General features: G+C 41.4%; 1 non-coding gene across 1 annotated transcript; it reads left to right on the top strand.

Annotated features, from left to right (window-relative positions):
• Positions 1-19,899: 19,899 nt before the first annotated feature.
• Positions 19,900-19,972, top strand: Trnav-uac (transfer RNA valine (anticodon UAC)). The gene has a single exon. It is a non-coding gene; the product is annotated as a tRNA-Val (tRNA).
• Positions 19,973-21,493: the final 1,521 nt, after the last annotated feature.

The following is a 21,493-nucleotide window of genomic DNA, read 5'->3' as shown; positions in this document are numbered from 1 at the left end:
ACCTCAGCAAGTTAGTGTGGTCCTAAGCTATTTAGCAAGACTCTATCTCAAAATAAAAAATGAAATGGGTTGGGATGTGGTTCAGTAGTTAAGTTCCCCTTGGTTCAATCCACACTACCCACCCCCAAAAAAGTTTCCCTTAATTCAGCTAAAAGCTTATCTTTCTTGTTTTTTTCATGTAACCAACTTTTGGATTATTTGTCAAATGCTACCATTTGTTGTTTTCTAATTATGTCATTTCTATTTTTATCTTTTTAATGTCTATCTCTATTTTCTTAAATTTATTTTTCTGATCTTTAACATTATTTAGATGCTCATTCCACATGTGTTGCTCCCTGTCGGGCAACAAGGTCTGATGTTCCTCCTCAGGGCCCGCCTGAGGAGAATACGGGGCCGAGAAGGATGATGAATGTAGGTGGCAAAGGAACCACGCCAGAGCCAGAAGGTCTGTCAGCGCACAAGGCACAGCAGGAATCTCGTTTATTGAGGAAGTCACACAGCTTTTATGTAGGGTGGAGGCTAGGCGGGAACCAATCAGCTAAAAGGTCAGCAAGGCATGGGGGGTTCACGCAGGTGAGAGTCCCATAGGACTATATGGCAAGCACCAGCTTGTCCCGACCCACGGGACATCAACGCGGAACGGCAAACCTAAGAGAGAAGGAATGAAGGGACAAGAGACGCAGGGAGAGGCAGCAAGACAGGAATTCTGATCAAGCTGCAAATTTTTATTGTTCACACAGGGGTATTTATATGCTCAGGGAATGAGGGGTATGACGAGGTGCAGCCTGGTTGGCTGTGTTCTTCTATTGGGCTCCTGATAGGCTGCAAGTTCGCGCCGGCGGGAAGGTGAGGTTCGCAACGGCGGGAAGGTGAAGTCCCAGAAGAGAAGCAGGGACAGCACCATAGGCGCCATACTGTCAGAATTATCAGCCAGGAAGGGGGAGGGGCGCTGCTGCTTATTGTAAAGGTCAGAATGTTCTCAGAATGAGAACTTCTTGGTCCCTGACATTTCCCCCTTTCTTATATAAAATTATTGACCATTTTTCGATAGCCATATTTTAAGGGGGTGATAGAGGTTATGTGGCGAGACGGGGGCACAGCTTGCCTGAACAGGTATAGGGCTGGAGTGACAATCCCTCGGGAACTGCGCCTGTCTTAGGTTGTCCGTGAGAGAGCAACATCCTTACCCGTCATTGGATAATGAGGCTCTAGCCCTCATTTCCTGTCTTAGGTTGGTATGAGCTCTTACGAATCTTACCCGTCATTGGCTGTCCAGTTCAGCTCACAGGGGTGATGGTCTTTTAAGATCACCATCACGATCCATCATCTCCAGTCGATGGTAATGAACCTGAATAGGTTTCGCCTGTATAGCCTCAATTTGAGCTTTAAGAAAAGCCATGATCTTGTTGAATATCAAAGGACCTATAGATACAATAAGCAGCAAGCAAAGGAGGGGACCTTAGCAGGGTCCTCAAGTCCTGCATGGCTGTGGGAGAGCAGTGAACAGGCAGCCATTATCCAGAGAAGCAATGGTGTGCAGTCACAGGGTCTGTCATTCAGGGGATTTTTCGCATAGATTGTCGGCTGCATCTATAAGAGAGGAAGATTCATCCTCAGGGGGAAGGTTTCCGTCCCTGGGTTGTGGTAAATCATTGACCTGTTTGACCAGGCGTCTGGTAACCATCTTGGGGCTGCTTGTTCTTGATCTAAAATACAAGCTGAGCCTCGTCCCCAAATGAGGACGGGATCTGGGCCTTTCCATTTATTTGTTAAAGGATCGCGCCACATAACAGATGGGCGAGCAGAATTAGAAGAGGGATGCCAATGTCTGTCTGCGGTCGAATGTCCTTCATTGTCTAGGGTAAGAAAGTTAAGAGCAAATAATGCATGATTAAGGCGATCCCTGGGAGTGGTAAATGCAAGGGAAGAGGCCTTAAGGTGGGTAAGCCAGGTTTTTAAGGTGAGGTGTGCACGTTCCACAATGCCTTGACCTTGAGGGTTATATGGAATTCCAGTAGTATGAGAGATTTAAAGAGTGGCACAAAACTGTTTGAACTTGGTACTGGTATATGCAGGGCCATTATCTGTCTTAATATGTGCTGGCTTTCCCATTATGGAAAAGGCTGAAACAAGATGAGAAATGACATCCTTGGTAGCTTCTCCGAAATGCGGTGATGCAAAAATAAAGCCACTAAAGGTATCTATGGAAACATGTATGTACTTTGTTTTCCCAAATTCAGGAAAGTGAGTAACATCCATCTGCCAAATCTGATTGGGCAGTAATCCTCGAGGGTTAACACCCAGATGTTGAATAGGAAGGGAGACAACGCAAGCAGGACACGCTTTTACAATTTCCCTTGCTTGTTGCCTGGTAATTTTACAGAGTAACCGAAGGCTCTGAGAATTTAAGTGGTGAAGTTTGTGTAAATCTGTGGCCTCTTGGATGGATCCAATAAGAACTGGGAAAAGGGACCGAGTGGCTGCATCAACCTGAGCATTACCCCGTGATAGGGGACCGGGAAGATCAGAATGTGCTCTAATGTGTCCTAAGAAAAATGGATGTTTTCTAGCCTGAATTAGTTGTTGAAGCTGGTTAAACAAAAAGGCTGCGTTGGAGGAAGCCTTAATGGCGGGTGAAATCTCCAATAGGGGCACAGAATGAGCAATGTAAGCACTGTCTGTATAAATATTAATAGGTTTATCAAAAAATGTCATAAAGACTTGTGTTATAGCAAACAATTCTACAAGCTGTGCTGATGGATAAGCAGTGTCAAAGGTGGTAGGCTGATTATCAACAACAAAGGCTGCACGGCCATTGCTGGAGCCATCTGTAAAAACAGTAAGGGCTTGTGGAATAGGAGCCTTCCGAGTAACCCGAGGAAAAATAAATGGATGTAACTGAGCAAAATGCAAAAGGGGGTCATTGGGAAGGTGGTTATCGATTATTCCCAAAAAGCCTGATAGAGCAATACCCCATTCATCCCTCGTCTGTAGCAAAAATTGGGTTTGATCCTTAGTGTATGGAATCAGAATGTTATCAGGGTCTTTGCCAAAATGTTGTCGAGAAAGCAAGCGACCTTTAATAATGATAGAAGCTACCTGAGCAGGATAGACAGCAATAACTTTAGAGGATGTGGCGGGCAGATGAACCCAGAGCAAGGGGCAACCCTTATTTTTAAAATGTGGATCCCGCTGCCAGAATAGTCCCGTGGGTGTATGAGGGGTGTGTAATATAACCAAAACCAAAGGAAGGTTATAAGATATTTGTGTAACAAATTGTTGAGCGATGGCTTCTGTGACTTGAATTAATGCTTGCCGTGCCTCGGGAGTAAGCTCTCGAGGAGAAGAAGGGTCAGAATCTCCCCTTAAAATATCATTAAGAGGCAAAAGCACATAGGTGGGTAGTTTTAAATATGGTCTTAGCCATTGGATATCCCCTAGTAATTTTTGGAAATTGTAAAGAGTGTGGAGATGGTCCACACGCAATTGTATATTAGGGATTTGAATTTGATTAGTTTGAAGTTTGAGGCCCAAGTAGGTGTAGGGGTCCTGTGTTTGAACCTTATCAGGGGCTATCTGAAGTCCCAAGGCAGTAAGGACTTTATAGAGATCCAAATAACAATTGTTAAGATCATAGGTATTAGGTGCAGCAATTAACAAATCATCCATATAATGTAATATATAAACTTGTGGCCACCGCTCTCTCACAGGGTCTACTGCTTGAGCAACATATTTTTGGCAAAGACTAGGGCTGTTAGCCATACCCTGGGGAAGGACCTTCCATTGAAATCTTTGCATAGGGCCCTGAAAATTGATGCGGGGGAGGCTGAAAGCAAAATAGGGTCTGTCATCAGGATGTAAAGGAATAGTAAAAAAGCAATCTTTTAAGTCGATGACCATTTTATAATAGTCCCTAGGAATAGCTACCGGTGTAGGGATGCCTGGCTGTAATGCCCCCATCGGGCGCATAACCTTATTGATAGCGCGCAAATCCTGTAAAAGGCGCCATTTGCCTGATTTCTTCTTAATAACAAAAATAGGAGTGTTCCAGGGTGAGGTTGAGGGTTCCACATGGCCGGCTGTCAACTGTTCCTGTACTAACATGGAGGCAGCCTCTAATTTTTCTTGGGTAAGGGGCCACTGATCCACCCACACAGGAGTTTGAGTTTCCCAAATAATTTTGTCTGCATGGGGTACAGGAGGGTCAGGGACCGACACTAAAAATCCACATACCCAAGTCCAAATTTGTCTGTTTTTTGTATGGGCTGTACAGGCTCAACCTGTCCTTGTCCTAGCCTTCCAAGGCCTGTACCAGGGATAAAGCCCATACGAAGCATTTGATGAGTGACTAAAGAGTCAGGACTAGCAAGAATAACTTTCATTTGGCTTAGAATGTCTCGTCCCCAAAGGTTGACAGGGAGATCAGGAACAACGAAGGGGGTAACGGTTCCTTTATTCCCTGTGTTATCTTTTGTGTCAGTCCAATTAAGCACCCTGGAGCTAACTAAGGGGTTTCTTGACTGCCCTATTCCTTTAAGGTCAGTTAGTGATGAGGTGAGGGGCCATTCTGATGGCCAATATTTTTGAGAAATAACTGTGGCGTCCGCACCAGTATCTAGGATCCCTTGGAATTTCTTTCCTTCAATAAATAAGGTAAGAGTGGGTCTTTTGTGGGAGATAGGTTGGACCCAATACACATCAGAGGAACCTAAAGAGGCTGTGTTTCCTGGTGAATTTCCTGAATTGAGGGGAAGGAGTATTAATTGTACAATTTTTGTTCCTGCAGGGATGGCAGCTACTCCGTTAACAGCTGTGGCCAGTATTTTAATTTCTCCAGTGTAATCATCATCAATGATGCCAGGGAAGACCTGAACACCTTGTAAGGTGGTAGGAGCTCTCCCAAGAATAAGAGCACACATATGAGGTGGAGGGGGGCCTACAACCCCAGTGGGTATTATTTGAGGTCCTTGCATAGAGTCTAATATTGTATCGGTGGAGGCACAGAGGTCCAATCCTGCGCTGCCTGGGGTAGCGCATTGGAGGGAGGTGATTGTGGAGAAGGACAGGGGGCCTGGATTGGGTTGGGAGTCTGAGAGGGAACAAACCTTATTGCCCCTGGGTTTGCTCTGGGGGTGGTCGGGGCCAGGGGCTGGCCCCGAGAGGAGTTTCCCGAGAAGTTAGAGGGAATAGGCTGTCCAAGGGCATTGGTCTTCGATCTACACTCCTTGGCCCAGTGGCGACCTTTACCACATTTAGGGCAAAGGGTGAGCGGAGGTGGTTTAGTCCCTGTTTGAGGAGATATGGGTCCTTGACCCAGTCTCCCTGTTGGGCAGTCTCGCGCAAAATGGCCAGGTTGTTTGCAAGTAAAGCAAGTACGTGGGCCAGGGTGGTGAAGGGCCTTGGTGAAGGCGGCACCAATGGCGAGACCCATGGCATGGGCTGTTCCTACCCCGGCACACAGCCTAATGAAGTCAGAAAGGTCCCCTTTATCTTTGTGGGGCCGAAGAACATCTTGACATATTGGGTTGGCATTTTCAAAGGCAAGATATTTTACAAAGGAGCTCTCACTTTCACTTGGTCCAAGTAAGCGCTCCGCAGTTAGATTAAGCTGGGCAACAAAGTCACTGTAAGGCTCGTCAGGACCCTGACGAATTTTTGCTAGGGAGGTGGTGGCCGAGCCCTTTTGAGGGAGCCGTCTCCAAGCATGCAAACCAGCAGTTTGAACCTGTGCTAGGAGCCCAGTAGGAAAGCGTGCCTGTTTAGGGTTAGTATCAAATGGCGCATTACCCACTAGTTTAACATAGGTCCAGGATTTAGAGGAAGCCTTGGTTGAATTTTTTTGGGCAGTTTCCCGACAGTATTCCCTAAAGTCTGCGTTCCACAACAGGAAGTCACCCGCACTGAGGGTGGCTCGGGCCAAAAATTTCCAATCATTAGGGGTGAGCCACTGTGTACTATGGTTCTCTAGCAAGGCCAGTGTATAAGGTGCAGTGGGGCCATACTGTGTACAAGCCTTTTTAAGTCTTTCAAGAAAGCGGAGGCTCAGCCTTTTATAAGAACCAAGGGCTCCACTCTGTCCAGAGGTGGGCTCCTCCTCATCCCCTGATTCCTGGTCCTCCTCTTGTTCCCTCTCTGGTTCTACCTCTTGTTCCTCCCCTGATTCCTCTTCCTGACTTCCTTTTAAATTCTCTGCTTCAGTTTGTGCGGGCTGATCTGCTTGACTGCGAGTGACTGGAAAGGCAAGAACAGGCTGACCACGTGGCTTCACCTTACGAGTATTGAGGGGTCTTGGGCCAGTTTGTGTTAACTCCGTGCCCAAGGCCAGTGAGCGAAGCTCGGCATCAAGGGCTTTTAGTTCTTTTAAAAGTTGGATTTGTTCCCGCCTATGTTGGAGAGACTCGCGTAAAGGGGTTAGATTAGGCAAGGGAAGTGGGGAAAAAATGTCTGGGGGGGCAGTAGGTCCCTGAGGGGCCGGAGCACGAAAGGCAGGGGGTGTATAAGTGGGAAGTGGATTTTTAAGAGGTGGCAGGTCTGGAGAATGGTATCGAGCCGCTGCCTCCTCCAGGGTAGCCTCATCCTCTGGGGTCAACTCATCATAGGGATTTAAAACCGGATAAATCTTAGGGGGACTTTTAGGGGACTTTTTTGGTAAGGTGGGGTCTGGGAGGTTCCCGGGGTCTGGGAGGGTCCCAGGGTCCTGAGAAGGCTGAGTAGGGGGCATTTGAATACTAACCAAAGGGCATGCCGATGGGGGGCGAGAGGTGGATTGCATTGCCTGCTCCCCAATCTTTACAAGTTTTAAAGTACCACTGTCAAAGGGTGAGCTTTTAAGAATCTCATTAATTAAATTCCAATAAGAAAAGGCAGTGACAGGCACCTTTTGAGGACCAAAAGTCTCATAATAATCTTTGAGGCAGTCTCCTACTCTGAGCCACCTTTTACCATCAATTGACCCCTCGAGGGGAAACCAAGGACACAAATCCTCTATGTATGAAAAGAATGATCTTAAATCCTTTTTCTTAACACGCGCTCCCCGAGTCTTGAGGGCCTCCTCGAGACCCGTCAGAAACAAATCATGTGACGAAACTGCTTGTCCCATGGTGCGTCACTCACCTTGCGCTGGCCTCAATTTCCTCCTGGATCTGACTCCCGGTCGCGTCCACCGAGGAGATCTCGAATCCTGCTTGGCCAAGTCTTCCCCAGAGGGCAGCGTTCGCTTCTCAAACAAAGGCTCGAGCCAACCACGTTGGGCGCCAACTGTCCCGACCCGCGGGACATCAACGCGGAACGGCAAACCTAAGAGAGAAGGAATGAAGGGACAAGAGACGCAGGGAGAGGCAGCAAGACAGGAATTCTGATCAAGCTGCAAATTTTTATTGTTCACACAGGGGTATTTATATGCTCAGGGAATGAGGGGTATGACGAGGTGCAGCCTGGTTGGCTGTGTTCTTCTATTGGGCTCCTGATAGGTTGCAAGTTCGCGCCGGCGGGAAGGTGAGGTTCGCAACGGCGGGAAGGTGAAGTCCCGGAAGAGAAGCAGGGACGGCACCATAGGCGCCATACTGTCAGAATTATCAGCCAGGAGGGTGGAGGGGCGCTGCTGCTTATTGTAAAGGTCAGAATGTTCTCAGAATGAGAACTTCTTGGTCCCTGACACCAGCTGATCACGTTCTGTTGTTAACCAATCCCTGACGGTGGTCTGATTTATCATCATTAACTTTTGAAACCACCTTTGAGGCCGTGATCTTGCTCACTCGCCAGGGAGTAAGGAGTCAGTCTGAGTTAGTTAACGTGTCATTAGTCCCAACACACACGTTTTCATTCATATTAGCTAACAAAATTTTCCAGCTCCTTTATGATTTGTTCATCTGTGGATAAAACCTCGCTTGGAGGTTTCATCAGCTTCTAAGATAAATTTGTGTCAAACATAATTGTCGGGAGCAGCAGAGAGGCGAGTGACTAGAATTTGGTTCCAAACAAGTTGGCTTTATTTGACACACTCAGGATAACACAAACTTTAATATTCCTAATATCACACATCCATCAAATCATATGGCAAATAAACACACCTCAATCAAATAGTCCAAAGTCCCCTCTGCCTTGTCGGTTCCAACGACCCCGAATGCGACGTATCTTAGTCGGAGAGAAGACATGGCTGGTCTCGGAACTTCCTCGGGCCGCTGGTCTGGGAATCGAGGACAGGCAGGCTCCGCTGGTCGTGAAGCTGTCAGAGCAGCGGAGTCTGGGCAGTCTTGATGGATGGATGATCGGTGGGGCTCGCGAACCTGGCTGACGTGGATTCGTCAGATCTGGGCTGAGCCAATGAGCTGTTTATATACCCTTCTTCTTGGCTTGTTTCCAATTCAGGTCCAGATGGTGTCTTATCTCCTTGGTGCAGCGCTCTGGTGACACTTATGTCTTTTTGGCTTGCCGTCTACTAGGGGCTTGTCATTTACTCATCAGACATCCAAGTCTGCTCCTTTCAATATCCCAGAATATGTGCAAACTAGATCTACTTAAAAAACAAAAGCACTCAAGCAGGCACTGATGCCCAATGACAGAAGTGGTCAAACTTGGCATAACTTCTGTCTGCTCTAACAAGGGTAGCTAGGCTCTGGATGTTAAACAAACTCTCTGCCCTGTAACTTGCTTGCTCCATCTCAGACCCAAACCCTGCCTGCCTAACATGCCTGCCCAACGTGCCTAACCAAAAATTCAAATATGCTGCCTCAATCTTCCTATTGCAATATTTGACACAGTTGGTGAAGTTCAAGACTGTCCTTTGTGATTTCAGTTCAGCCCCTTCCTCTTTCCACAGTCACCTGTTTCAGGCCTCTGTACATAAAAGTTTTGCTTGCCTACCTCTTCCCTTACATGTTTCTGGCTATGTTTAGTATCTCTTCCCATTGCAGTAGTCTCCCTTACATAAGTTTTGTCTGGGTAAATCCCAACTTAGGCTTTTGCTTCAAAAACAAGAGTTGGAAGACACTTTGATTCCTGGAGTGCCGTTACTTTTTGTATTATAATTTTGAGGCTAGTGACTTTTTCTTATTAAATAGTATGTATGTTGTATACATAGAGTAGGTTTTTGGAATTGTGTAATACAATCCCTAGCTACTCTGAACAAATCCAGGTCAACATGAGGTTGGATAGAAGAATTAAAGATAGTTGGAAAGGAGACAAGCAGGAAAGAAAAGAACTGTAGCATTAACTCTAAGACCTTCCTGGTCTCCCTCACTTCCTGGTCTCCCTCCTAAGGCCTGATTTCCTCCAGGCCTAAATTCTTAACACATTCAATAAATCTTAAAGTACTGTAAATCCTGTTAATTAATGCTTATATACCTTGTTAGTTTATAGAATGTATTTTTAGACTAATTAAAAGAAGTCGAGAGAGAGAGAGATTGTTAGAAACCCATGACACAGGAACAGTCCAAGTACTGTCTTTTAACTAGGTTATTTCAACCTAAAGATTAAAAGAAGCAGACCACCATGACCCACTCTGCTCCACATGGAAAGAATCACATTCATTGAACTTAGGCTGCCCCTTGTGCTTCTCATGTTCACCCTTTAAAGAAGCCTGGCCCAGCAAAGTGCATCTCACTCTCAAGGGGCACACCCCTTCTCTTTAGGGCCATAGTGCACTATTGTTTGCTTTCCTGAATAAATCTCTGCTTGTGCCTCTTGACACCTCCTGAAATTACTTTCTGTGGAGTAAGTCAAGAAACTGATAGGGGGCTGGGGAGATAGCCCAGTTGGTAGAGTGCTCGCCTCACAAGCACTAAGGCCCTGAGTTCAATCCCCAGCACTGCAAAAAAAAAAAAAAAAAAAGAACCTGACAGGACTAAGTTGAGGTCCCCTTTTTCCTTCTGGGGACCTTTTTGGATCCAACCAGTGACAAACACTCTTGCTACTGTGACATACTGTGAAAGTATTTTATTTTTTGCTTTGTTTCTTAATATAACTTTTGTTGTCTATTTGTAATTTGACATAATCTTAGAAGTAAATGTTGAAGAGAATTTCAGAAAATTTTTCATCATTCAGAGTTTGTAATGAAAGTATTTTAAATATTTCCTCTGAACACTGCTTTAGCAATATCACATAGGTTCTGATATGTAATGCTTTCATTGTCTTTCTTTTCTCAATAGTCTGCAAGTTCCATTTGGATTTTTCTTTTGAACCCAAGAGCTGTTTAACCTGGGATATTTTATTTTTATTTCTAAGTGGGTAGGAGTTTGTTTCTTTGTTATGTGGTAGAGATTTTCTCAGAGCAAAGAAAAAGATAACATGGTACTACCAGTATCAAAGTGAGACTTCCACAACTCAGTTGTAACATTGTTGCTATAGTACAGAAATAGAAAGCCCAACCAGGAATGCGTAGTACCTTATATAGCAGACAAAGAACTAGTATGTAAAAGGAAACTAATAAAAGTATAAAAGGCTAAGCCACCCTTGCACGAAAGGTGGTGTTGGGATAAGAATCCACTGAGCCAGTGCTGGCACTAATAAACACTGCTTCCTGCTGATAGCCCTGGTGTCTCCTGCCTCTGCCCATGTCCAAAACATTATTGCCTTCTACTTTTATTGCACTACTACTAGAGAAAATTGCCATTACTGTTTTATCTTTTGTTTTTTTTTTTTAAAGAATCACAGAACTTGACATGTATCAATTAACTCAATCTTATTAGTTACGTTGTTTAAGTCCACTATATGCTTCCACATCATTTAACCTTATTTTTTAATTTATACTTTCCATCTTCTTGTTTCTCTTCTCGGCATTCTGGACCTGTTCATCTATACTATCTTTGGTAACAAATTCTCACGTGAGTTATTTAATCTACTAGTTAATCCTTCTACTGAGTTCTTCTCTACCCCCTAATTATATATTTTTATTTTTAGTTCCTTTGGATTATTTCCAAAATATTTTTGTTCATACCTGAGTGTTTCTAGTTGAATGTTCACTTTTAAAATTACAATCTTTAGTTGGGCTGAAATGCCCAGGTTGACGAGTCCCCCAAAGACCACCAGGGAGCCAGAGTCTGATGCAAGCGCAAAAGGACCATTTATTAGCAGACTCAATTCCAGACCATCATCCAATGCAGCGACTCAGCGGGCAGAGGAGGAGCAGCCCCAACCGTTACAAGGATTCCTTTTTTATAGGAAAAAAAACGACAAGCAGGGAGTTGGGGACCATAGGCAGGGGGTTTCATGCCTTAGTGTTTCGGGGTTGGGTAAGGGTATGTGGGGTATAACTGACTTTGTGGAGGATAAGTCAGGGGGTGGGCATGGTCTCAGAACAGGAACTTCTGAGCTCATAGGGACTTTCCTCTTGCACTATGATTGGTCTAGGAGTGGGCTGTTTTGTTCTTGCAGTTTTTCCTATAACAGTTTGTTCTTTGGGGAGTTGAGGGCCGGGCTGAGATGGAGGCTCTTCCCTAAGATGGAGTCAGTTTGGTTCAATTGAGTCCCTTCAGGGCACAGTGTCCCATACCTCTAATCCCAGTGACTCAGGAGGCTGAGGCAGGAGAATCAAGTTTCAGGCCAGCCTCAACTGGAAGGAGACACTGTCTATAAATTAAAAATAAGCAAAAGGTCTGGGAATATGGTTCAGTGGTAAGAGCTCCTGGTACCAAAAATAAAACATAATAATCTTGTGGAAATGACAAGTTGGCACTCGGAAAGTAGGAGAAACCAAACCTTATTTTACACCAGCAGGCCCAGAGGAGATTAGCACTACAAAATTCTGAGCCCTGATCCACAGTTTCTCACAATATTTATAGGTTATTTCACATCATCTTAGATTGATCCTATCATTGGGACTTTTTCCTCTTTTTTTAAAAAAATTCCTGGGGGGATCCAAGATGGCGGACTAGAGGGAGGCTACGTTCCTTGTCACTCCCTAACTTGGTTTTCAAGCAGAGGATATCCATCTCTTGGTGAGGCAGATTTACTGCTTATCGATCCCCTGCTGTTTACCCCATTTGTCTACTGCAATCACCTGCAGTCAGCCAGCATATCAACGAATTTTGAGTGTAGATTGCTTACTGTAAGGCGCCTATCATCTGCCATTTGCCTGCCTCTTGCCTGTCCATTGCCAACCTTTCACCTATCCATCATCCACCACCCGAGGTTCACCTCCTGATCGTCGAATAGCGGTCAGCAAACTGAACACCGACCACCAGTGAAGGACCAACTGCCTGCTGTTGCCTGGAAGTTCACTGTCACAATACCTGTAGGTTTGGCTGCCGCCATTTTGAGACAACAGACAGGCCCCGTAGGACACCTGGCCATACTGACTTAGCCCCATCTCCAGGATCCCTCAGCCTGACTAATCACTCCCTGCCTCTGGGGCCCTCACATCGACTGACTATTACTTGCCAGTCAGTCAAGGACTGAGTGAGACCTATCACCAGGACCCCAGACTGACTGATTCACGGCGCCTCCAGGATCCTGCAACCACACCAAGCACACCCCACCTCCAGGACTCCTGCCTGACCAACCGCACCCCACCTCCAGGACCTACAGCTGACCACGCCCACATCCCAAGTTGCAGCCCCCCATTTGCCAACACATTTGGAAGCCAGAAAAGCCATCTTTAATAATCCTGGAAGCCATAGCTCTGATCTCATGGTGAGGCAAATCCAATCCTGAGACGCCTGCTGGAGAGTAGAAGCTCATTGTCAGATCCTTTCATACTGAAGACTGGGAGGTTTGAATACTGTATGATTGTTATAGTGTAGATTTTCTTTTTTCTCCTTATTGAAAAATTTTAACTTTTTATTTCTTTACATTTCTTGCTCTTTTTTCCTTTCGTTTACCTGTTCCCTCAGAGTCTGTCCCTTTTTGCATGCTAACAACCAATTTCTTTTGATTATCTAGAACTTCTATATATTCTTTTCTTATCCCGTTAACAGCTACCTCGTACGCCCCTCAGCATCCTCTTTGTCCTCCATTAGAAACTGCAGACCTTATTGCAAATTTGTTTGTTTTACTGAAGATAATAATAGATCTCATTCTGTTTATTATGAAAATACTGTTAATGTCCTCATAGGGACTATTTGGTCTAGGATTGCATAGTGTCTGAATTGGGCACTGCTAATATTGATCTCCCCTTAAAGAAAAGGTTTTGGAAACCTATAGTGCCACTAAAAGCCTATAGGGGGGAATCTGCAATACCCCAGATCTGCACTGCTAGAGGGGAAGATACATGAACAACATGAAAAAACAAGGGAAGAAAATGATCTAAACAAACCCAGATTCTATATTAATAGAATCAGTGACAGTATGGTAGAAGAAATGTCAGAAAAGGACTTCAGATTATACATGATTAAGGTGATTCATGAAGCAAAGGATGAGATAAGAGTGCAAATGCAGGCAATGAATGAGTTGAAAGAACAACTGCAGGAAGCAAAAGATCATTTCAACAAAGAGATAGAGATTCTCAAAAAAAAAAAAAAAATGGAAATCCTTGAAATGAAGGAAACAATAAACAAAATAAAAAACTCAATGGAAAGCATCACCAAAAGACTAGACCACATGGAAGACAGAACCTCAGAAATTGAAGACAAAGTATTTATTTAATCTTGAAAATAAAAATGACCAAACAGAGAAGATAGTAAGAAATCATGAACAGAAGCCCCAAGAACTATGGGACATCATGAAAAGACCAAATTTAAAAATTATTGGAATTGAGGAAGGCACAGAGATAAAAACCAAAGGAATGAACAACCTATTCAATGTAATAATATCAGAAAATTTCCCAAGCCTGAAGAATGAAATGGAAAATCAAATACAAGAGGCAAAGGAAGGAACTACCTTAAAGAAAATTCCATTGAAAGGAGAAACAAAGCCAAGTTAAAAACCAAAAATAACACCAAATGCACAAAAATCACAACAGGTCTACACCAAGGCACATTATAATAAAATGCCCAACATCCAAAACAAAGATAGGATTTTGAAGGCCGTGAGGGAAAAGCATCAAATTACACATAGGGGGAAACCGATACAGATATCAGCAGATTTCTCAGCCCAGACTCTAAAAGCTAGAAGGGCCTGGAACAACATATTTCAAGCTCTGAAAGAAGATGGTTGCCAACCAAGAATCCTATACCCAGCAAAACTAACCTTCAGATTTGAAGATGAAATAAAATCCTTCCACGATAAACAAAAGTTAAAAGAATTTACAAATAGAAAGCCTGCACTACAGAATATTCTCAACAAAATATTCCATGAGGAGGAAAAGAAAAACAACAATGTAGGTCAGCAAAGGGAAGAACTACCTTAAAGAAAAATCCATTCAAAGGAGAAACCAAGCCAAGTTAAAAACCAAAATAAGCCCAAATGACTGGGAATACAAATCATATCTCAATAATAACTCTGAACGTTAATGGCCTAAACTTATCAATCGAAAGACATAGTCTGGCAGAATTGATTAACAAGAAAGACCCAACAATATGCTGCCTTCAAGAGACTCATCTCATAGAAAAAGACATCCACAGACTAAAGGTGAAAGGATGGGACAAAACCTACCATGCACATGGACTCAGTAAAAAAGCAGGGGTTTCCATCTTTATTTCAGATAAAGTGGACTTCAAGTCAAAGTTACTCAGAAGGGATAAAGAAGGACATTTCATACTGCTTAAGGGAACCATAAATCAGCAAGACATAACAATCATAAATATTTATGCCCCAAACAACAGTGCATCCATGTACATCAAACAAATCCTTCTCAATTCCAGGAATCAAATAGACCACAACATAATAATTCTGGGTGACTTTAACACACTGCTGTCACCACTGGATAGATCTTCCAAACAAAAACTAAACAAAGAAACCATAGAACTCAATAACATAATTAATAACCTAGACTTAAGACATATATAGACTATTCCATCCATCAACAAGCAAATTCACTTTCTTCTCAGCAACACATGGAACCTTCTCGAAAATAGACCATACGTTATGCTCAAAGCAGTCCTTAGGAAATGCAAAAAAATAGAGATATTGCCTTGTGTTCTATCAGATCATAATGGAATGAAATTAGAAATCAATGACAAAATAAAAAATAGAAATTACTCCAACACCTGGAGACTAAACAATATGCTATTGAATGAAACATGGATAACAGAAAATATCAGGGAGGAAATAAAAAAATTCTTAGAGGTCAATGAGAATGACGATAAAACGTAAATCTCTGGGACACTATGAAAGCGGTACTAAGAGGAAAATCATTGCATGGAGCACATTCCAGAAAAGCATGAAAAGTCAACAACTAAATGACCTAAAATTACAGCTCAAAGTCCTAGAAAAAGAAGAACAGAACAACACCAAAAGTAGTAGAAGACAGGAAATAATTAAAATCAGAGCTGAAATCAATGAAATTGAAACAAAAGAAACTTCAAAAAATTGACAAAACAAAAAGTTGGTTCTTTGAAACACTAAACAAAATAGACAAACCCTTAGCCACACTAACAAAGAGAAGGAGAGAGAAAACTCAAATTACTAAAATTCGTAATGAAAAAGGAAATTCCATGTCAGACACCACTGAAATACGCAGCATAATGAGAAGGTACATTGAAAATCTACATACCAACAAAATAGAAAATACCAAAGACATCGACAAATTTCTAGAGACATACACTCCTCCCAAACTGAACCAGGGGAACATACACAATTTAAACAGATTAATATCAAGCAATGAAATAGAAGAAGCCATCGAAAGTCTACCATCCAAGAAAAGCCCATGACCAGATGTATTCTCAACCGAGGTCTACAAGACCTTCAAAAATGAACTCATTCCAATACTTCTCAAATTATTCCAGGAAATAGAAAAGGAGGGAACCCTACCAAACTCATTCTATGAAGCTAATATCACTCTCATACCCCAAACAGGAAAAGACACATCAAGGAAAGAAAATTTTAGACCAATATCCTTGATGAATATAGATGCAAAGATCCTTAACAAAATACTGGCAAACTGTATCCAAAAACATATTAAGAAAATTGTGCACCATGATCAAGTGGAGTTCATCCCTGGAATGGAAGGATGTTTTAACATCCTTAAATCAATAAATGTAATCCATTATGTCAGTAGACTTAAGGATAAGAATCATATGGTTATTTCAATTGACACAGAGAAAACATTCAACAAAATACAACACCCCTTCATGCTCAAATCACTGGAAAAAATAGGGATAGTAGGAACATACCTGAACATTGTAAAGGCTATTTATGCTAAGCCCATGACCAGCATCATTCTTAATGAAGAAGAACTGAAAGCATTCCCTTTACAAACAGGAACAAGACAGGGATGTCCTCTTTCACCACTTCTATTCAACATCGTCCTGGAAATAATAGCCAAGGCAATTAAACACACTAAAGAAATTAACGGAATACGAATAGGAAAAGAGGAACTTAATCTGTCACTATTTGCTGATGACATGAATCTCTATTTAGAGGATCCAAAAAAACTCCTCCAGAAAACTTCTAGACCTCAGCAATGAATTCAGCAAAATAGCAGTTATAAAATCAATGTGTATAAATCTAAAGCATTTTTATACATAAGCAATGAAACATCTGAAATGGAAATGAGGAAAACTCCATTCACAATAGCCTCAAAAAAAAAAAAAAAAAAAAAAAAAAAAACTTGGGAATCAATCTAACCAAAGAGGTAAAAGATCTCTACAGTGAAAACTACAAAACATTGAAGAAAGAAATTGAGGAAGACCTTAGAAGATGGAAAGATCTCCCATGTACTTGGATAGGCAGAATTAATGTTATCAAAATGGCCATACTTCCAAAGGCACTATACGGATTTAACACAATTCCAATTAAAATCCCTGTGACATTTCTCATAGAAACAGAAAAGGCAATGATGAAATTCATCTGGAAGAACAAAAGACCCAGAATAGATAAAGCAATCCTGAGCAGGAAAAGTGATGCAGGAGGTATCACTCTACCAGACCTTAAACTCTACTATAGAGCAATAGTAACAAAAACAGCATGGTACTGGCACCAAAACAGACAGGTAGACCAATGTTACAGGAGAGAAGACACGGGGACATACCCCCATATGTACAGTAACCTCATACTAGACAAGGATGACAAAAACTTACAATGGAGAAAAGATAGCCTCTTCAACAAATGGTGCTGGGAAAACTGGAAATCCACATGCAGTAAAATGAAATTAAACCCCTATCTCTCACCCTGTACAAAACTCAACTCAAAATGGATCAAGGATCTAGGAATTAGACCTGAGACCCTTCACCAAATAGAAGAAAAAGTAGGCCTGAATCTCCATCATGTTGGCTTAGGACCAGACTTCCTTAATAAGACCCCATTAGCATAAGAAATAAAAGCAAGAATCAATACATGGGATACATTCAAACTAAACATTTTTTTCTCAGCACAGGAAACAATCAATAATGTGAAGAGAGCCTACAGAGTGGGAGAAAATCTTTTCCACACACACTTCAGACAGAGCACTCATCTCCAAAGTTTATAAAGAACTTAAAAAACTTTACACCCAAAATACAAAGAACCCAATCAATAAATGGGCTAAAGATATGGACAGACACTTCACAGAAGAAGATATATAGGTGATCAACAAATATATGAAAAAGTGCTCATCATTCCTGGTAATTAGAGAAATGCAAATTAAAACCACCCTATGATTTCATCTAACTCCAATTAGAATGGCTATTATCAAGAACACAAGCATAATAAGTGTTGGCATGGATGTGGGGGAAAAGGTACATTAGTACATTGCTGGTGGTTTGCAAATTGGTATAGCCACTCTAGAAAGCAGTATGGAGATTCCTCAAAAAGCTTGGAATGGACCCACCATTTGACCCAGCTATCCCACTCCTCGGTTTATACCCAAAGGACTTAAAATCTGCATACTACAGTGATGCAGTCACATCAATGTTCATAGCAGCTCAATTCACAATAGCTAGATTGTGGAACCAACCTGGATGCCCTTCAATTGGCAAATGGATAAAGAAACTGTGGTATATATACACAATGGAATATTACTCATCCATAAAGAGTAAAATTATGGCATTTGCTGGTAAATGGATGAGGTTGGAAAATATCATGCTAAGTGAAATAGGTCAAGCCCAACAAACCACAGGCCCAATGTTTTCTCTGATAAGTGCATGACAATATATAACAATGCAGGGTGGTAGGGGGAAGAGAAGAATGAAGGAACTTTAGATGGTGTAGAGGAAAAAGTGTTGGGAGCGGGTGGGGATAGAAAAACAGTAGAATGAAACAGATAGTATTACCCTATATATATGTATGATTACATGAATGGTGTGAATATACATTGTGTACAACCATAGAAATGAAAAGTTGTATCCCATTTGTATACAATGAATCAAAATGTGTCTGTATAAATAAAAAACATTTTAATAAAAAAAAGCCTTCAATAACAGTGACAGTTAACTAAGCCCACTAATAATGGCAAATAATGTATATTTCTTAACGTAACAAATGCAGTATAAATATGTTTTTTCTGAGGTGATGCTAAATTGAGTAGAAATGCTAACCGTTGTTACAATGTAATGTTTATATTAAGCTTTTTCACACATAACTTATGCCAAACCATACAGAATGTTTTACATAACTGATACCAGAATTTTTCTTTCTTTAAAACTCTGCATAAGACAGCTAATATAATGACTGACATATATTGAGCATTTAATAAATATTAGGTAATTTCTGGCCTAGAAAATAAAAAATAATATAAAATAAATAAAATAAAGGCATTTTGTCCATCTACAACTCCAAAAAAAAAAAAAAAAAAAAAAATCCTCACGCAGTGTGTGTCTATACTTAAAAACTTTGAGAAGTCTAAATCTGTTGTTTGTTCTGCTGACCCTCACTCACGATGATTATGATGATTTCCTTCTTATATGTTCAGTAATCTTGTTTGTGTGTTGTTGTTTGATGGTAATCTGTGGAATTCTGTGGACGAAACTTAGTTGTCCTCCAAACAAGCTTTTGTATTAATTTTTTTTTTTTAGTTGTAGATGGACACAATTCCTTTATTTTATTTATTTTTATGTGGTGTTGAGGATCGAAGCCAGGGCCTCACGTGTGCTAGGCAAGTGCTCTACCACTGAGCCACAACCTCAGACCCAAAGTTTGTTTTGATTCCTGTCATTAACCAGGAATACTCCAACCCTCCATAAGGTTTTGACTCACAGCTTGTCCATGTGCTTGCCATTCTGAGGTTTAGTTTCTACAAGTGTGTTAGTGTAGGACTACTTCCTCAGGCCAACACTGCTGGCTCTCTACTGCTGTACAAGCCAGTGGGAATTTTGCTTATGACCTAGCATTTAGTGAGTGAGTTTGGACTCTACTTTTCCATGTAGTGGAGATGGGCTGGTATAGGGAAGTTCCCAATGTGATATCTCTCTTCTTCTCTACCATCATGGATGCAAACTTCTCTCATACAACTTGTCTGTGCCATACATGTTACTGTACTTTCTCTGCTTCTTAGAACCATATGGTTCAGGGAAAGTCCTGAAACCAGACCAAGAATCTCATTCTTGCCTTTGAAACAAGAAATTTAGGTTCTATGGCAAAACTTAAGTTTTTAACCTTCAAGATGTATATTTTGCTGGGTATGGTGGCACATGCCTGGAACTCCAGCCATTTAAGAGGCTGAGGTAGGAGGATCACAAATTCAAGGCCTGCCTCAGCAACTTAGCAAGACCTTGTCTCAAAATAAAAAGTAAAAAGGGTTGGGGATGTAGCTCAGTGGTAGAGTGTCCCCGGGTTCAATGCTCATTACTAGAAAAAAAAAAAAAAAAAAAATGCTGCATAACACTAACCTTGACCCAAATCCAACTCCAATCACTAAATAAAATACTTTCTAAAAATCACATTTTCAGGGCTGGGGATATAGCTCAGTTGGTAGAGTGCTTGCCTTACAAGCACAAGGCCCTGGGTTCAATCCCCAGCACCACCAAAAAAAAAAAAAAAAAAAAAAAAAAAAAAAAATCACATTTTCATCCCCTCTACTTACTCTTTTTTTTTTTTTTAATTGAAGGTTGAACCCAGCTGATTACCACTGAGCTACATCTCTAGTCCTCTGTGTTTTTTATGTTGAGACAGTGTCTTGCTAAATTGCCAGCCTCCAACTTTGATCCTCCTGCCTCAGCCTCCCAAGTCTCTGGGATTGCCACCACATCTGGTTTCCATTTATTCTTTAATTTAAGAATTTGTCTCATAGCTTCTTTTTCTCATTCTGCTTATTACTTTTGTGTGATTTCACCTCAAAAATGAAAAGTGCTAACTCTACACGTCCATGTTCCAATATTAAATCCTGCTATATTCTTAGAGGTAATCTCACTTTTGAAGATACCTCAGGTGCTTGGAAAACTGCTGGGGCTGGGAACATAGCTCAGTGGTAGAGCACTTGCACAGCATTTGTCAGGCCCTGATTTCAGTCCCCAATACTGAAAAAGAAAAAAAAGAAAAAAAAAAAAAAAAAAAGAAAGAAAGGAAGAAAGACAGAGAGAGAAAGAAAAACTCTTTTTGGCACTGTGTCTCCACTAACTTTCAGTTACCAAGTGCAGCTCTTCTTGGTTTGAACTACATTCACAATGCCTACTTATGTTTTCATGTGTTTCACATCATATAACTTTCTATCTACAGAGTTTTTCAAAAAATGCTAGGAAGGACTTTTAAAATGTTTCACTAAAGCAAAATATAAAGATGAAAATAGTAATGTGATTATTCAGATTCAGAATGTCATAAATATAAAAAACAAACAAGACCATCATTTTTATTTTATGGTGGTACATTATAATCATACAATAATAGTGGACTTCATTGTTACATATCCATACATGCACATGACATAATTTGGTCCATTTCATTCCCCAGTATTCCCCTTTCCCTCCCCTTCTCCCTCCTCTCGGTCCCCTTCTTGTATTCTACTGGTTTTCCTACTAATTTCATAAGATTCCCCTCTTTTTTTCATTTTTTCTTTCTAGCTTCCACACATTGGGAACTCTATTTTTATATATATAAATAGGCAAATGATAGTTTTGTACAAACAAGTAAAAAGAAAAATATAAAAAGAAGTGTGAAAGTAGGTAACCAAAAATGAGCAAACCCACTATTCTTTTTTTTTTTCACATTGTGCTACCTTCTAAGAAACTTGTCAAGTTTGGGCATTAAGTTAGTAAGACTTTCATTTCTTTTTGTGGCCCAGGCTGGCCTTCTCGTCTTCTACTGGGGTTGCTCCTACCTCAGCCTCCCAAAGTTGCTGGGATTATACCCTTCCCCAACCTCCCACTCCTGATTTCTTTCATTTTGATTTCTAATAAAAATCTTTGACCTCTGGTAAACTGATTAAGATTTTCATTACTAGAACAAAACATTTTAGCATAAAATTAAAGTCAATAGAGACCCAAACAAATACCTTATTTACAAAAATAGGTAGTTCTTCTTTGTTATCAAAAGTTTGGTTTTTTGTTTGTTT

This window comes from Sciurus carolinensis, chromosome 4 (genome assembly GCF_902686445.1).
Source record: "Sciurus carolinensis chromosome 4, mSciCar1.2, whole genome shotgun sequence".
Taxonomy (NCBI): domain Eukaryota; kingdom Metazoa; phylum Chordata; class Mammalia; order Rodentia; family Sciuridae; genus Sciurus; species Sciurus carolinensis.
The sequence above is the reverse complement of the archived record's forward strand: the minus strand, read 5'-3'. Positions and strand labels throughout refer to the sequence as shown.